Consider the following 18,523-nt stretch of genomic DNA (forward strand, 5'->3'; position numbering starts at 1 on the left):
GGCACCTTTGCTTAGGTGTTAGAATGAGTAATTTAAGAGGTTGTTCAATGGCTTCATATTGAAGACCTAATTTAAGGATAGATCATCAATATCAGATTGGTTGGTGGGGGGAGAGAGGTCTTATTCCTGGCATCTCCACCAATCAGCTGTTTGAAGGACTCACGGCGTCTATACAAGTGCTGCTTCCTCATCATTCCTGTTCAAGATTTACCTAAGCATTGCTTCCTTTGTAGTGGTGGTGCAGTGTAATTAAAACTGCTCTGTACTAGAGATGAGTGAATCGAATACCACAAAATGGAATTCAATCCGAATTTCATGATAAATTCGATTCGCCTCGAAGCCGGCAAATCTGCTTTACCTGACATAGTGTAAAAAACTAAAAAAATCATACTTATCTCCTCCATTTGCTCGCGACGGGCCGCCAGCCTCCATCTTGATTGAAGATCTCGGTTGAAGTCCCATGCGTGGTGAAGTATGACGTCACAATGCCGGACGGCGTGATGATGTAATCTCGCGCTACGCGAGATTTCACAACAGACCTTCTAGCAAGATGGCAGCAGCCAGCCCGTCGCAAGCAAATGGAGGCGGTAAGTTTGATTTAATTTTTTTAATGTTAATTTTACACAGTTTTTACACTCAGATGCCGCGATCATGTATGAACAAGGGATCTGAGAGGTACAATGACGGTAGGCGCTATCGCTGCTCCCTGTCATTGCACCTGCTACTTATAATAAAATGCGCTTAGTGATGAAATTATTCGTCACAAAGCTAACTTTTTTGTAAAATTTGTCCAATCAGCTGAATCGAACTTTTCATAAATTTGCTCATCTCTACTCTGTACCATTCAAATGTAATTACACTGCACAACCACTGCAAAGGAGACAGGGTGCAGGGTCACAGCCCCATCCTATGGGCTACATCCCCATTTAGTATGGTCAACCAATTTAAGTCTGCTGCAAACTTATTTATTTTTTGTATTACTTTTTTTATGATAATTGTAGAGAATCAATACTTACTATATAGTAGTAGTTTCATGCATATCTTGTGCAAATATAAATTAGAGGTTTTCTGATAGAGATTAACAAACTTCTTGAAATTTGTTGCATGTCTATTTTATTTTTTATTTTTATCTGATTTAATTCATAGCTAAATAGATTTTATCTGAATAATAAGCGCTCAAATATGCCTGAAAATTCATATATGATACTCTGTGGTCTCCTAGGACTCATTGTTCTCTCGTTTTTTGTTTTTATTGTTTTACAAATATTTGCTCTTTCTCCCCCATCTCCTATAACTATTTCCCTGTACAACTTTCTGTACAACTATATATGTTGGCAGTAGAGGCTTTAAAGATAGTGCCTGCTCTGCTCTGGCCATAGCCACAAGGTGCCTCCTGTTTCACACAGCAGAAACTCATGGCTAATGTCTGGAATCGGCCATAACGCCAATTGCAGAGACTTTACCACTCAGATGTTGTGGTCTAATGAGACCATGGCATCTGAGGCCTGCACTTCCAGGCCTGTTACTGCTCCACCATGTGGTGATTTTGGGGGCCATTCATTCGCTATGAAAGGCCAGAGCCAGCTAGAGGCTCTGGTGCCTTTCACATATATTAGAATGCAGGTCTGCAGACGGCAGCACTACTGTGGAATATACTTTTTTTTTTTTGTTTAGCAATTAATCAAATTAAATTGCTAAATAGAAGTGGCAATCTGATGATTGTTTGTGGTTTGAGGGCCTAAATAAAGTAAAATAAAAAGTTTTCAAAAAAATATAAGAAAATAAAAAATATAAAAAATCCAATGACCCTGCTCTCACCAAAATTAAGCTAAAAATAAATAAACAATAAAAAATTATAGGCATTGCTTCATCCATAAACACCCATACAATTGAAATATAAAAATACTAATCCCAAATGGCAAACCGCATAACAGAAAAAATTAGCCATTTTTATATCCATTCCTTCACTTCCCTTAAAATATTTAATTAAAAGTTATCAATTATCATACACACTCCAAAGAAAAGTATAGACCATTCTGCAAAAATTGAGCCTCACACAGATCCATGCTATATTAAATGATGCCACTACAAAGTTCAACCTATCCCGCAAAAAACTAGCACAAATGCAGCTATGTAATTGGAAAAAGAATAAAAAGTAAAAAAAAAAAATGCAAACATGGAAAATACCCTGGTAATCAAGTGATTAATCTCTTGAATGCAATGACAGCAATAGCAAATGATGTCAGAGTAACACTGACCTACATTGTCATGGGTAAATGCATGGTTGACAGTTGTTGTAAAGTATGCAGTAAAGTTGGGGAAGGGGTGTATGTCCCACCCAGGTACCTCACCTGAGTGAGGTAAGTACAATCCAAAAAAATGGCACTGGCTTCAGAAAATGTATTTGCTGGGGCTACTTTTGTTAAAGTTCAAGGGCTGGATTTTATTTGGACTGGGAAGGTAGGTTTTATAGTGGGACCTCCCAGTCTAGCCCATTCTAGGGCATGTTTTCCCCTAGTATGAGGGATCCCCAGGTGTAGTCCCAGCTGGGATTGTTAGTGGGAAATAAAGCACATCCCAGGCTGTCAGTCTGAGCCTGGAGAAGCTAACCTTCAAGGTTGGAGATTGGGTAATAACAGACGATGAGGCTGTGTGAAGGAAGATCTCTCTCCTATTGTGAACTGTAAAGGTGAGCTAGAAATGCTGTGTATTAGCCAGTGCCTAAAGGGGCAGGTATTTATTTTGGTTGTTTTGTTATGCTGGTGCTGAAGTCTTAACTTTCCTAGTGACGATATAACTGGGGAGGGTTCACCTGTATATGCTGAAAAAACCCATAATAAAGCACTCTTTGGACAAAAAAAATCACTGTGGTCTGTTATTACCGCCCTGCCTGATAGAGTGATCCCTTACAGTGTTAACAAATATCTTGTTTACCCACTTCATTACCAGAATTTTTTCTTAAATATTTATGGAAATTATGGAAAATTATGGAAAAATATGTATTTATCATTTCTAATCAATTGTTTTCTGTTACCAAGGACTTGAAGACAAAACATTTCTAAAACCATTATTGTATGTTTGTACTGTGAAAATGGACACTAGTAGAGTTGAGCGAACACCTGGATGTTCGGGTTCGAGAAGTTCGGCCGAACTTCCCGGAAATGTTCGGGTTCGGGATCCGAACCCGATCCGAACTTTGTCCTGAACCCGAACCCCATTGAAGTCAATGGGGACCCGAACTTTTCGGCACTAAAAAGACTGTAAAACAGCCCAGGAAAGAGCTAGAGGGCTGCAAAAGGCAGCAACATGTAGGTAAATCCCCTGCAAACAAATGTGGATAGGGAAATGAATTAAAATAAAATAAATAAAAAAAATGACCCAATATCAATTGGACAGAGGTCCCATAGCAGAGAATCTGGTTTCACGTCAGCAGAGAATCAGTCTCTTCATGCCATAGCAAAGAATCTGGCTTCATGTCAGCACAGAAATAGTCTCTTCATGCCATAACAGAGAATCTGGCTTCATGTCAGCACAGAATCTGTCTTCATGTCATAGCAGAGAATCAGGCTTCACGTCACCCACCACTGGAACAGGCCACTGTCACACATTTAGGCCCCGGCACCCAGACAGAGGAGAGCGGTCCCGTAACAGAGAATCTGGCCTTATGTCAGCGCAGAATCTGTCTTCATGTCATAGCAGAGAATCGAGCTTCACGTCACCCACCACTGGAACAGGCCACTGTCACACATTTAGGCCCAGGCACCCAGTCAGAGGAGAGAGGTCCCGTAACAGAGAATCTGGCTTGATGTCAGCACAGAATCTGTCTTCATGTCATAGCAGAGAATCAGGCTTCATGTCACCCACCACTGGAACAGGCCACTGTCACACATTTAGGCCCAGGCACCCAGGCAGAGGAGAGAGGTCCCGTAACAGAGAATCTGGCCTTATGTCAGCGCAGAATCAGTCTTCATGTCATAGCAGAGAATCAGGCTTCATGTCACCCACCACTGGAACAGGCCACTGTCACACATTTAGGCCCCGGCACCCAGACAGAGGAGAGCGGTCCCGTAACAGAGAATCTGGCCTTATGTCAGCGCAGAATCTGTATTCATGTCATAGCAGAGAATCAGGCTTCACGTCACCCACCACTGGAACAGGCCACTGTCACACATTTAGGCCCAGGCACCCAGGCAGAGGAGAGAGGTCCCGTAACAGAGAATCTGGCCTGATGTCAGCACAGAATCTGTCTTCATGTCATAGCAGAGAATCAGGCTTCACGTCACCAACCACTGGAACAGGCCACTGTCACACATTTAGGCCCAGGCACCCAGTCAGAGGAGAGAGGTCCCGTAACAGAGAATCTGGCCTTATGTCAACACAGAATCTGTCTTCATGTCATAGCAGAGAATCAGGCTTCACGTCACCCACCACTGGAACAGGCCACTGTCACACATTTAGGCCCAGGCACCCAGGCAGAGGAGAGAGGTCCCGTAACAGAGAATCTGGCCTTATGTCAGCACAGAATCTGTCTTCATGTCATAGCAGAGAATCAGGCTTCACGTCACCCACCACTGGAACAAGCCACTGTCACATATTTAGGCCCCGGCACCCAGACAGAGGAGAGAGGTCCCGTAACAGAGAATCTGGCCTTATGTCAGCGCAGAATCTGTATTCATGTCATAGCAGAGAATCAGGCTTCACGTCACCCACCACTGGAACAGGCCACTGTCACATATTTAGGCCCAGGCACCCAGGCAGAGGAGAGAGGTCCCGTAACAGAGAATCTGGCCTTATGTCAGCGCAGAATCTGTATTCATGTCATAGCAGAGAATCAGGCTTCACGTCACCCACCACTAGAACAGGCCACTGTCACACATTTAGGCCCAGGCACCCAGGCAGAGGAGAGAGGTCCCGTAACAGAGAATCTGGCCTTATGTCAGCGCAGAATCTGTCTTCATGTCATAGCAGAGAATCAGGCTTCACGTCACCCACCACTGGAACAGGCCACTGTCACACATTTAGGCCCCGGCACCCAGACAGAGGAGAGCGGTCCCGTAACAGAGAATCTGGCCTTATGTCAGCGCAGAATCTGTATTCATGTCATAGCAGAGAATCAGGCTTCACGTCACCCACCACTGGAACAGGCCACTGTCACACATTTAGGCCCAGGTACCCAGGCAGAGGAGAGAGGTCCCGTAACAGAGAATCTGGCCTGATGTCAGCGCAGAATCTGTCTTCATGTCATAGCAGAGAATCAGGCTTCACGTCACCCACCTCTGGAACAGGCCACTGTCACACATTTAGGCCCAGGCACCCAGGCAGAGGAGAGAGGTCCCGTAACAGAGAATCTGGCCTGATGTCAGCACAGAATCTGTCTTCATGTCATAGCAGAGAATCAGGCTTCACGTCACCCACCACTGGAACAGGCCACTGTCACATATTTAGGCCCAGGCACCCAGGCAGAGGAGAGAGGTCGCGTAACAGAGAATCTGGCTTCATGTCAGCACAGAATAAGTCTTCATGTCATAGCAGAGAATCAGGCTTCACGTCACCCACCACTGGAACAGGCCACTGTCACACATTTAGGCCCCGGCACCCAGACAGAGGAGAGGTTCATTCAACTTTGGGTTGCCCCGCAATATAATGGTAAAATGAAATTAAAAATAGTATTGAATGAGGAAGTGCCCTGGAGTAGAATAATATATTGTTAAGGGGAGGTAGTTAATATATAATCTGCACAAGGGATGGACAGGTCCTGTGGGATCCATGCCTGGTTCATTTTTATGAACGTCAGCTTGTCCACATTGGCTGTAGACAGGCGGCTGCGTTTGTCTGTAATGACGCCCCCTGCCGTGCTGAATACACGTTCAGACAAAACGCTGGCCGCCGGGCAGGCCAGCACCTCCAAGGCATAAAAGGCTAGCTCTGGCCACGTGGACAATTTGGAGACCCAGAAGTTGAATGGGGCCGAACCATCAGTCAGTACGTGGAGGGGTGTGCACAGGTACTGTTCCACCATGTTAGTGAAATGTTGCCTCCTGCTAACACGTTCCGTATCAGGTGGTGGTGCACTTAGCTGTGGCGTGGTGACAAAACTTTTCCACATCTCTGCCATGCTAACCCTGCCCTCAGAGGAGCTGGCCGTGACACAGCTGCGTTGGCGACCTCTTGCTCCTCCTCTGCCTTCGTCTTGGGCTTCCACTTGTTCCCCTGTGACATTTGGGAATGCTCTCAGTAGCGCGTCTACCAACGTGCGTTTGTACTCGCGCATCTTCCTATCACGCTCCAGTGTAGGAAGTAAGGTGGGCACATTGTCTTTGTACCGGGGATCCAGCAAGGTGGCAACCCAGTAGTCCGCACACGTTAAAATGTGGGCAACTCTGCTGTCGGTGCGCAGGCACTGCAGCATGTAGTCGCTCATGTGTGCCAGGCTGCCCAGAGGTAAGGACAAGCTGTCCTCTGTGGGAGGCGTATCGTCATCGTCCTGTGTTTCCCCCCAGCCACGCACCAGTGATGGGCCCGAGCTGCTTTAGGTGCCACCCCGCTGTGAACATGCTTCATCCTCATCCTCCTCCATCTCCTCCTCATCCTCGTCCTCCTCGTCCTCCAGTAGTGGGCCCTGTCTGGCCACATTTGTACCTGGCCTCTGGTGTTGCAAAAAACCTCAGTGTGAGTCACTTTGAAGAGACTGGCCTGAAAGTGCTAAAAATGACCCCTCTTCCTCCTCTTCCTCCTGGGCCACCTCCTCTTCCATCATCGCCCTAAGTGTTTTCTCAAGGAGACATAGAAGTGGTATTGTAACGCTGATAACGGCGTCATCGCCACTGGCCATGTTGGTGGAGTACTCGAAACAGCGCAACAGGGCACACAGGTCTCGCATGGAGGCCCAGTTATTGGTGGTGAAGTGTGTCTGATCCGCAGTGCGACTGACCCGTGCGTGCTGCAGCTGAAACTCCACTATGGCCTGCTGCTGCTCGCACAGTCTGTCCAGCATATGCAAGGTGGAGTTCCACCTGGTGGGTACGTCACATATGAGGCGGTTTATCGGGAAGGCCGAAGTTACGCTGTAGCGCAGACAGGCGAGCAGCGGCAGGGTGTGAACGCCGGAAGCGCGAACAGACCACCCGCACTTTATGCAGCAGCTCTGACATGTCGGGGTAGTTGCGAATGAACTTCTGCACCACCAAATTCAGCACATGCGCCAGGCAAGGGATGTGCGTCAAACCGGCTAGTCCCAGAGCTGCAACGAGATTTCGCCCATTATCGCACACCACCAGGCCGGGCTTGAGGCTCACCGGCAGCAACCACTCATCGGTCTGTTGTTCTATACCCCGCCACAACTCCTGTGCGGTGTGGGGCCTGTCCCCCAAACATATGAGTTTCAGAATGGCCTGCTGACATTTACCCCGTGCTGTGCTGAAGTTGGTGGTGAAGGTGTGTGGCTGACTGTATGAGCAGGTGGAAGAAGAGGAGGAGGAAGCTGAGTAGGAGGAGGAGGAGACAGGAGGCAAAGAATGTTGCCCTGCGATCCTTGGCGGCGGAAGGACGTGCGCCAAACAGCTCTCCGCCAGGGGCCCAGCCGCCACTACATTTACCCAGTGTGCAGTTAGGGAGATATAGCGTCCCTGGCCGTGCTTACTGGTCCACGTATCTGTGGTTAGGTGGACCTTGCCACAGATGGCGTTGCGCAGTGCACACTTGATTTTATCGGACACTTGGTTGTGCAGGGAAGGCACGGCTCTCTTGGAGAAGTAGTGGCGGCTGGGAACAACATACTGTGGGACAGCAAGTGACATGAGCTGTTTGAAGCTGTGTGTGTCCACCAGCCTAAATGACAGCATTTCATAGGCCAGTAGTTTAGAAATGCTGGCATTCAGGGCCAGGGATCGAGGGTGGCTAGGTGGGAATTTACGCTTTCTCTCAAATGTTTGTGAGATGGAGAGCTGAACGCTACCGTGTGACATCGTTGAGATGCTTGGTGACGCAGGTGGTGGTGTTGGTGGTATATCCCATGTTTGCTGGGCGGCAGGTGCCAACGTTCCTCCAGAGGCAGAGGAAGAGGCCGAGGCGGCGGCAGCAGCAGCAGAAGAGGCAGAGGCAGCAGCAGAAGAGGCCGAGGCGGCAGCAGCAGAAGAGGCAGCAGGGGGAGCCTGAGTGACTTCCTTGTTTTTAAGGTGTTTACTCCACTGCAGTTCATGCTTTGCATGCAGGTGCCGGGTCATGCAGGTTGTGCTAAGGTTCAGAACGTTAATGCCTCGCTTCAGGCTCTGATGGCACAGCGTGCAAACCACTCGGGTCTTGTCGTCAGCACATTGTTTGAAGAAGTGCCATGCCAGGGAACTCCTTGAAGCTGCCTTTGGGGTGCTCGGTCCCAGATGGCGGCGGTCAGTAGCAGGCGAAGTCTCTTGGCGGCGGGTGTTCTGATTTTGCCCACTGCTCCCTCTTTTGCTACGCTGTTGGCTCGGTCTCACCACTGCCTCTTCCTCCGAACTGTGAAAGTCAGTGGCACGACCTTCATTCCATGTGGGGTCTAGGACCTCATCGTCCCCTGCATCGTCTTCCACCCAGTCTTGACCCCTGACCTCCTGTTCAGTCTGCACACTGCAGAAAGACGCAGCAGTTGGCACCTGTGTTTCGTCATCATCAGAGACGTGCTAATGTGGTATTCCCATGTCCTCATCATCAGGAAAAATAAGTGGTTGTGCGTTAGTGCATTATATCTCTTCCACCCCTGGGGAAGGGCTAGGTGGATGCCCTTGGGAAACCCTGGCAGCAGAGTCTTCAAACAGCATAAGAGACTGCTGCATAACTTGAGGCTCAGACAGTTTCCCTGATATGCATGGGGGTGATGTGACAGACCGATGGGCTTGGTTTTCATGCGCCATCTGTGCGCTTTCTGCAGAAGACTGGGTGGGAGATAATGTGAACGTGCTGGATCCACTGTCGGCCACCAAATTGACTAATGCCTGCACCTGCTCAGGCCTTACCATCCTTAGAACGGCATTGGGCCCCACCAAATATCGCTGTAAATTCTGCTGGCTACTGGGACCTGAGGTAGTTGGTTCACTAGGACGTGTGGCTGTGGCAGAACGGCCACGTCCTCTCCCAGCACCAGAGGGTACACTAACACCACCACGACCATGTCCACGTCCGCGTCCCTTATTAGATGTTTTCCTCATTGTTCCCGTTCACAACAATTTTGAGAATGGCAAATTTGGGAATGCTTTTTCAACCCAGAACAAAAAGTCTGCTTTTACGGTCACTACAAATAACTTGACCAGCTAAAACTGTGCAGATTTGGTTGAATAGAGATGTGAGACCTGTTTTTTTTTGCGCTGTGTGACAGTTATAGGTTTAATCACAGAATGACACTTCTATCAGCACGCTAGCGTGTGTCTTAGGTTTTTCTGAATGACACTATCAATACCTTCAATGTAAGATTTTCTTTTTGGGATAGATTTCAAGTAGGCCTCAAATACCACAAACTAGTTATTTTCAGAATGGCAAATTTGGGAATGCTTTTTCAACCCAGAACAAAAAGTCTGCTTTTACGGTCACTACAAATAACTTGACCAGCTAAAACTGTGCAGATTTGGTTGAATAGAGATGTGAGACCTGTTTTTTTTTTGCGCTGTGTGACAGTTATAGGTTTAATCACAGAATGACACTTCTATCAGCACGCTAGCGTGTGTCTTAGGTTTTTCTGAATCACACTATCAATACCTTCAATGTAAGATTTTCTTTTTGGGATAGATTTCAAGTAGGCCTCAAATACCACAAACTAGTAATTTTGAGAATGGCAAATTTGGGAATGCTTTTTCAACCCAGAACAAAAAGTCTGCTTTTACGGTCACTACAAATAACTTGACCAGCTAAAACTGTGCAGATTTGGTTGAATAGAGATGTGAGACCTGTTTTTTTTTTGCGCTGTGTGACAATTATAGGTTTAATCACAGAATGACACTTCTATCAGCACGCTAGAGTGTGTCTTAGGTTTTTCTGAATCACACTATCAATACCTTCAATGTAAGATTTTCTTTTTGGGATAGATTTCAAGTAGGCCTCAAATACCACAAACTAGTTATTTTCAGAATGGCAAATTTGGGAATGCTTTTTCAACCCAGAACAAAAAGTCTGCTTTTACGGTCACTACAAATAACTTGACCAGCTAAAACTGTGCAGATTTGGTTGAATAGAGATGTGAGACCTGTTTTTTTTTGCGCTGTGTGACAGTTATAGGTTTAATCACAGAATGACACTTCTATCAGCACGCTAGCGTGTGTCTTAGGTTTTTCTGAATCACACTATCAATACCTTCAATGTAAGATTTTCTTTTTGGGATAGATTTCAAGTAGGCCTCAAATACCACAAACTAGTTATTTTCAGAATGGCAAATTTGGGAATGCTTTTTCAACCCAGAACAAAAAGTCTGCTTTTAACGGTCACTACAAATAACTTGACCAGCTAAAACTGTGCAGATTTGGTTGAATAGAGATGTGAGACCTGTTTTTTTTTTGCGCTGTGTGACAGTTATAGGTTTAATCACAGAATGACACTTCTATCAGCACGCTAGCGTGTGTCTTAGGTTTTTCTGAATCACACTATCAATACCTTCAATGTAAGATTTTCTTTTTGGGATAGATTTCAAGTAGGCCTCAAATACCACAAACTAGTAATTTTGAGAATGGCAAATTTGGGAATGCTTTTTCAACCCAGAACAAAAAGTCTGCTTTTACGGTCACTACAAATAACTTGAGCAGCTAAAACTGTGCAGATTTGGTTGAATAGAGATGTGAGACCTGTTTTTTTTTTTGCGCTGTGTGACAGTTATAGGTTTAATCACAGAATGACACTTCTATCAGCACGCTAGCGTGTGTCTTAGGTTTTTCTGAATCACACTATCAATACCTTCAATGTAAGATTTTCTTTTTGGGATAGATTTCAAGTAGGCCTCAAATACCATAAACTAGTTATTTTCAGAATGGCAAATTTGGGAATGCTTTTTCAACCCAGAACAAATGTCTGCTTTTACGGTCACTACAAATAACTTGACCAGCTAAAACTGTGCAGATTTGGTTGAATAGAGATGTGAGACCTGTTTTTTTTTTTGCGCTGTGTGACAGTTATAGGTTTAATCACAGAATGACACTTCTATCAGCACGCTAGCGTGTGTCTTAGGTTTTTCTGAATCACACTATCAATACCTTCAATGTAAGATTTTCTTTTTGGAATAGATTTCAAGTAGGCCTCAAATACCACAAACTAGTTATTTTCAGAATGGCAAATTTGGGAATGCTTTTTCAACCCAGAACAAAAAGTCTGCTTTTACGGTCACTACAAATAACTTGACCAGCTAAAACTGTGCAGATTTGGTTGAATAGAGATGTGAGACCTGTTTTTTTTTGCGCTGTGTGACAGTTATAGGTTTAATCACAGAATGACACTTCTATCAGCACGCTAGAGTGTGTCTTAGGTTTTTCTGAATCACACTATCAATACCTTCAATGTAAGATTTTCTTTTTAGGATAGATTTCAAGTAGGCCTCAAATACCACAAACTAGTTATTTTCAGAATGGCAAATTTGGGAATGCTTTTTCAACCCAGAACAAAAAGTCTGCTTTTACGGTCACTACAAATAACTTGACCAGCTAAAACTGTGCAGATTTGGTTGAATAGAGATGTGAGACCTGTTTTTTTTTGCGCTGTGTGACAGTTATAGGTTTAATCACAGAATGACACTTCTATCAGCACGCTAGCGTGTGTCTTAGGTTTTTCTGAATCACACTATCAATACCTTCAATGTAAGATTTTCTTTTTGGGATAGATTTCAAGTAGGCCTCAAATACCACAAACTAGTAATTTTGAGAATGGCAAATTTGGGAATGCTTTTTCAACCCAGAACAAAAAGTCTGCTTTTTACGGTCACTACAAATAACTTGACCAGCTAAAACTGTGCAGATTTGGTTGAATAGAGATGTGAGACCTGTTTTTTTTTGCGCTGTGTGACAGTTATAGGTTTAATCACAGAATGACACTTCTATCAGCACGCTAGCGTGTGTCTTAGGTTTTTCTGAATCACACTATCAATACCTTCAATGTAAGATTTTCTTTTTGGGATAGATTTCAAGTAGGCCTCAAATACCACAAACTAGTAATTTTGAGAATGGCAAATTTGGGAATGCTTTTTCAACCCAGAACAAAAAGTCTGCTTTTACGGTCACTACAAATAACTTGAGCAGCTAAAACTGTGCAGATTTGGTTGAATAGAGATGTGAGACCTGTTTTTTTTTTTGCGCTGTGTGACAGTTATAGGTTTAATCACAGAATGACACTTCTATCAGCACGCTAGCGTGTGTCTTAGGTTTTTCTGAATCACACTATCAATACCTTCAATGTAAGATTTTCTTTTTGGGATAGATTTCAAGTAGGCCTCAAATACCATAAACTAGTTATTTTCAGAATGGCAAATTTGGGAATGCTTTTTCAACCCAGAACAAAAAGTCTGCTTTTACGGTCACTACAAATAACTTGACAAGCTAAAACTGTGCAGATTTGGTTGAATAGAGATGTGAGACCTGTTTTTTTTTTGCGCTGTGTGACAGTTATAGGTTTAATCACAGAATGACACTTCTATCAGCACGCTAGCGTGTGTCTTAGGTTTTTCTGAATCACACTATCAATACCTTCAATGTAAGATTTTCTTTTTGGGATAGATTTCAAGTAGGCCTCAAATACCACAAACTAGTTATTTTCAGAATGGCAAATTTGGGAATGCTTTTTCAACCCAGAACAAAAAGTCTGCTTTTACGGTCACTACAAATAACTTGACCAGCTAAAACTGTGCAGATTTGGTTGAATAGAGATTTGAGACCTGTTTTTTTTTGCGCTGTGTGACAGTTATAGGTTTAATCACAGAATGACACTTCTATCAGCACGCTAGCGTGTGTCTTAGGTTTTTCTGAATCACACTATCAATACCTTCAATGTAAGATTTTCTTTTTGGGATAGATTTCAAGTAGGCCTCAAATAACACAAACTAGTAATTTTGAGAATGGCAAATTTGGGAATGCTTTTTCAACCCAGAACAAAAAGTCTGCTTTTTACGGTCACTACAAATAACTTGACCAGCTAAAACTGTGCAGATTTGGTTGAATAGAGATGTGAGACCTGTTTTTTTTTTGCGCTGTGTGACAGTTATAGGTTTAATCACAGAATGACACTTCTATCAGCACGCTAGCGTGTGTCTTAGATTTTTCTGAATCACACTATCAATACCTTCAATGTAAGATTTTCTTTTTGATATAGATTTCAAGTAGGCCTCAAATACCACAAACTAGTAATTTTGAGAATGGCAAATTTGGGAATGCTTTTTCAACCCAGAACAAAAAGTCTGCTTTTACGGTCACTACAAATAACTTGACCAGCTAAAACTGTGCAGATTTGGTTGAATAGAGATGTGAGACCTGTTTTTTTTTTGCGCTGTGTGACAGTTATAGGTTTAATCACAGAATGACACTTCTATCAGCACGCTAGCGTGTGTCTTAGGTTTTTCTGAATCACACTATCAATACCTTCAATGTAAGATTTTCTTTTTGGGATAGATTTCAAGTAGGCCTCAAATACCACAAACTAGTTATTTTCAGAATGGCAAATTTGGGAATGCTTTTTCAACCCAGAACAAAAAGTCTGCTTTTACGGTCACTACAAATAACTTGACCAGCTAAAACTGTGCAGATTTGGTTGAATAGAGATGTGAGACCTGTTTTTTTTTTGCGCTGTGTGACAGTTATAGGTTTAATCACAGAATGACACTTCTATCAGCACGCTAGCGTGTGTCTTAGGTTTTTCTGAATCACACTATCAATACCTTCAATGTAAGATTTTCTTTTTGGGATAGATTTCAAGTAGGCCTCAAATACCACAAACTAGTAATTTTGAGAATGGCAAATTTGGGAATGCTTTTTCAACCCAGAACAAAAAGTCTGCTTTTACGGTCACTACAAATAACTTGACCAGCTAAAACTGTGCAGATTTGGTTGAATAGAGATGTGAGACCTGTTTTTTTTTTGCGCTGTGTGACAGTTATAGGTTTAATCACAGAATGACACTTCTATCAGCACGCTAGCGTGTGTCTTAGGTTTTTCTGAATCACACTATCAATACCTTCAATGTAAGATTTTCTTTTTGGGATAGATTTCAAGTAGGCCTCAAATACCACAAACTAGTAATTTTGAGAATGGCAAATTTGGGAATGCTTTTTCAACCCAGAACAAAAAGTCTGCTTTTACGGTCACTACAAATAACTTGACCAGCTAAAACTGTGCAGATTTGGTTGAATAGAGATGTGAGACCTGTTTTTTTTTTGCGCTGTGTGACAGTTATAGGTTTAATCACAGAATGACACTTCTATCAGCACGCTAGCGTGTGTCTTAGGTTTTTCTTAATCACACTATCAATACCTTCAATGTAAGATTTTCTTTTTGGGATAGATTTAAAGTAGGCCTCAAATACCACAAACTAGTTATTTTCAGAATGGCAAATTTGGGAATGCTTTTTCAACCCAGAACAAAAAGTCTGCTTTTACGGTCACTACAAATAACTTGAGCAGCTAAAACTGTGCAGATTTGGTTGAATAGAGATGTGAGACCTGTTTTTTTTTTTTGCGCTGTGTGACAGTTATAGGTTTAATCACAGAATGACACTTCTATCAGCACGCTAGCGTGTGTCTTAGGTTTTTCTGAATCACACTATCAATACCTTCAATGTAAGATTTTCTTTTTGGGATAGATTTCAAGTAGGCCTCAAATACCACAAACTAGTTATTTTCAGAATGGCAAATTTGGGAATGCTTTTTCAACCCAGAACAAAAAGTCTGCTTTAACGGTCACTACAAATAACTTGACCAGCTAAAACTGTGCAGATTTGGTTGAATAGAGATGTGAGACCTGTTTTTTTTTTGCGCTGTGTGACAGTTATAGGTTTAATCACAGAATGACACTTCTATCAGCACGCTAGCGTGTGTCTTAGGTTTTTCTGAATCACACTATCAATACCTTCAATGTAAGATTTTCTTTTTGGGATAGATTTCAAGTAGGCCTCAAATACCACAAACTAGTAATTTTGAGAATGGCAAATTTGGGAATGCTTTTTCAACCCAGAACAAAAAGTCTGCTTTTACGGTCACTACAAATAACTTGAGCAGCTAAAACTGTGCAGATTTGGTTGAATAGAAATGTCAGGTCTATTTTTTAGGCGCTGGGTGACAGGCTCAACTTGCCCCTGATGTAATATATGGCCAAAAAATAACCACACTGTTGATGGTTAAATGCACTTGGGTGACACAGGCTCAGCCTGCAGCTGATGTAGTATATGGCCAAAAAATAATCAGACTGTTGATGGTTAAATGCACTTGGGTGACACAGGCTCAGCCTGCAGCTGATGTAGGATATAGCACAAAATAACCACACTATCGATGGTTAAATACACTTGGTGATAGCTCGTGCTGGCGCACCACAAGTCACAAAATGGCCGCCGATCACCCCAGAAAAAAAGTGATCTAAAAACGCTCTGGGCAGCCTCAAAAAAGTGAGCAAGTCAATAATAGCACTTCAATGATCCACAGCTGCAGATCGATCACAGAATCAAGTCTTTTGGAGGAGTTAATCTGCCTAATCTCGCCCTAACGTCGCAGCTGCAACCTCTCCCTATACTGATCATAGCAGAGTGACGTGCGGCGCTACGTGACTCCAGCTTAAATAGAGGCTGGGTCACATGGTGCACTGGCCAATCACAGCCATGCCAATAGTAGGCATGGCTGTGATGGCCTCTTGGGCCAAGTAGTATGACGCTTGTTGATTGGCTGCTTTGCAGCCTTTCAAAAAGCGCCAAGAAAGCGCCGAACACCGAACCCGAACACGGACTTTTACGAACTATAACTATACAGTTCGGGTTCGCTCATCCCTAGACACTAGTTGTGTAATCTATCTACTGGCTGGGCCCACAGCAAGATTTAAAAAGACTGGAGCCCATTTAGGATTCTGGCAGCCCATTTTTCTATTGCTGGTTCTATGGCACCATATTGTCAGTACAGATGTTGTACAGCACCAAAATATTAGAAAATCCTTCAACATGACTTTTTATGTTGACCCCCTAAGGTATTCATATTGGGGAAATGTTAACATTTTAAGCTTTTTCCTTTTTTTTTCTTTTTTATAAAAGAAAAAATATGTATGCGTTTGTACATTTTACGATAAAAAAATCCCTCTTTACTAAATATCGCTAAAACAAATAACTATATATTTTTTATTAAAGAAAAGGAAAAAAATTAGTACGTTTGTATGTTTTACACATACAAAGTCCACTATACTATTGTTAAAACATTTTTTATTTTATTTTTATGAAAGAAAAAAGGGGAAATGATTGTGTATGTAGTCTGCTATAGGTTCTTTATTTTTTTAAACTTTCTTTATTTCAATTTTAATTATTTCACTATATTAGTTATCATGTATTTATTTTTTACTTTTTATTTTATTTTTATGAAAAACATGAAATAATTCCTTCCCAGCTGTTGTGCATTTTCATGAGTGTACAGTATTATCTAATGATATTATAGCCAAAATGAATGTTCATTGCATTTAAGAATGAAATCAGCTTGAACCAAAGTTCTGTTATGTGGCTGAAGAGGCCAAAATGATTTCATGTCAAGTTCAGTTTGTATAAGAGTTATAGTGAATATAAAGGACATTGTATTTTAAACGTTATTGCTAAAAGATATGGGTTTATCTATAGGAAGTAAACTGGCATCTCCAGACATGTCTGTCTGAAGGGAACAATGTTTGTTTCATGGCTAAGCAATGGCAAGATAAGAATTTATATCCTTAAGACACATCTGGTGTGTGATGTCTATTCATATATTCATAAGTATTATATATATATATATATATATATATATATATACAGTACAGACCAAAAGTTTGGACACACCTTCTCATTCAAAGAGTTTTCTTTATTTTCATGACTATGAAGGCATCAAAACTATGAATTAACACATGTGGAATTATATACATAACAAACAAGTGTGAAACAACTGAAAATATGTCATATTCTAGGTTCTTCAAAGTAGCCACCTTTTGCTTTGATTACTGCTTTGCACACTCTTGACATTCTCTTGATGAGCTTCAAGAGGTAGTCCCCTGAAATGGTCTTCCAACAGTCTTGAAGGAGTTCCCAGAGATGCTTAGCACTTGTTGGTCCTTTTGCCTTCACTCTGCGGTCCAGCTTACCCCAAACCATCTCGATTGGGTTCAGGTCCGGTGACTGTGGAGGCCAGGTCATCTGGCGCAGCACCCCATCACTCTCCTTCATGGTCAAATAGCCCTTACTTTCAAAGTTTTCCCAAATTTTCGGCTGACTGACTGACCTTAATTTCTTAAAGTAATGATGGCCACTCGTTTTTCTTTACTTAGCTGCTTTTTTCTTGCCATAATACAAATTCTAACAGTCTATTCAGTAGGACTATCAGCTGTGTATCCACCTGACTTCTCCTCAACGCAACTGATGGTCCAAACCCCATTTATAAGGCAAGAAATCCCACTTATTAAACCTGACAGGGCACACCTGTGAAGTGAAAACCATTTTAGGGGACTACCTCTTGAAGCTCATCAAGAGAATGTCAAGAGTGTGCAAAGCAGTAATCAAAGCAAAAGGTGGCTACTTTGAAGAAGAAAACTCTTTGAATGAGAAAGTGTGTCCAAACTTTTGGTCTGTACTGTATATATATATATATATTCATGTGTGCATTTATTTTGTTTTTTAGTATGAACATATCAATAATTCATGTATAATATGCAATATTGATATACAGTTGCAAGCAAAAGTATGTGAATCCTTTGGAATGATATGGATTTCTGCACAAATTGATCATAAAATGTGATCTGATCTTTATCTAAGTCACAACAATAGACAATCACAGTCTGCTTAAACTAATAACACACAAAGAATTAAATGTTACCATGTTTTTATTGAACACACCATGTAAACATTCACAGTGCAGGTGGAGAAAGTATGTGAACCCCTAGACTAATGACATCTCCAAGAGCTAATTGGAGTGAGGTGTCAGCCAACTGGAGTCCAATCATTGAGATGAGATTGGAGGAGTTGAATACAGCTGCCCTGCCCTATAAAAAACACACACCAGTTCTGGGTTTGATTTTCACAAGAAGCATTGCCTGATATGAATGATGCCTCACACAAAAGAGCTCTCAGAAGACCTACGATTAAGAATTGTTGACTTGCATAAAGCTGGAAAGGGTTATAAAAGTATCTCCAAAAGCCTTGCTGTTCATCAGTCCACAGTAAGACAAATTGTCTATAAATAGAGAAAGTTCAGCACTGCTGCTACTCTCCCTAGGAGTGGCCGTCCTGTAAAGAAGACTGCAAGAACACAACGCAGACTGCTCAATGAGGTGAAGAAGAATCCTAGAGTGTCAGCTAAAGACTTACAAAAGTCTCTGGCATATGCTAA

The 18,523-nt window shown here is 42.4% G+C and overlaps 1 protein-coding gene and 1 long non-coding RNA gene across 2 annotated transcripts in view; one reads left to right on the forward strand and one right to left on the reverse strand.

Moving 5' to 3' along the window:
• The window catches only part of LOC120979707 (pancreatic alpha-amylase-like), a 163,144-nt gene that overhangs the window by 14,071 nt on the left and 130,550 nt on the right, over positions 1-18,523 (reverse strand). The window lies entirely within an intron of this gene.
• Positions 557-16,686, forward strand: LOC120979710. Its single transcript, XR_005774365.1, has 4 exons — positions 557-567; positions 5,795-5,797; positions 6,992-7,001; positions 16,565-16,686. It is a non-coding gene; the product is annotated as an uncharacterized LOC120979710 (long non-coding RNA).

Source organism: Bufo bufo, chromosome 9 (assembly GCF_905171765.1).
Source record: "Bufo bufo chromosome 9, aBufBuf1.1, whole genome shotgun sequence".
In the NCBI taxonomy this organism is placed as follows: domain Eukaryota; kingdom Metazoa; phylum Chordata; class Amphibia; order Anura; family Bufonidae; genus Bufo; species Bufo bufo.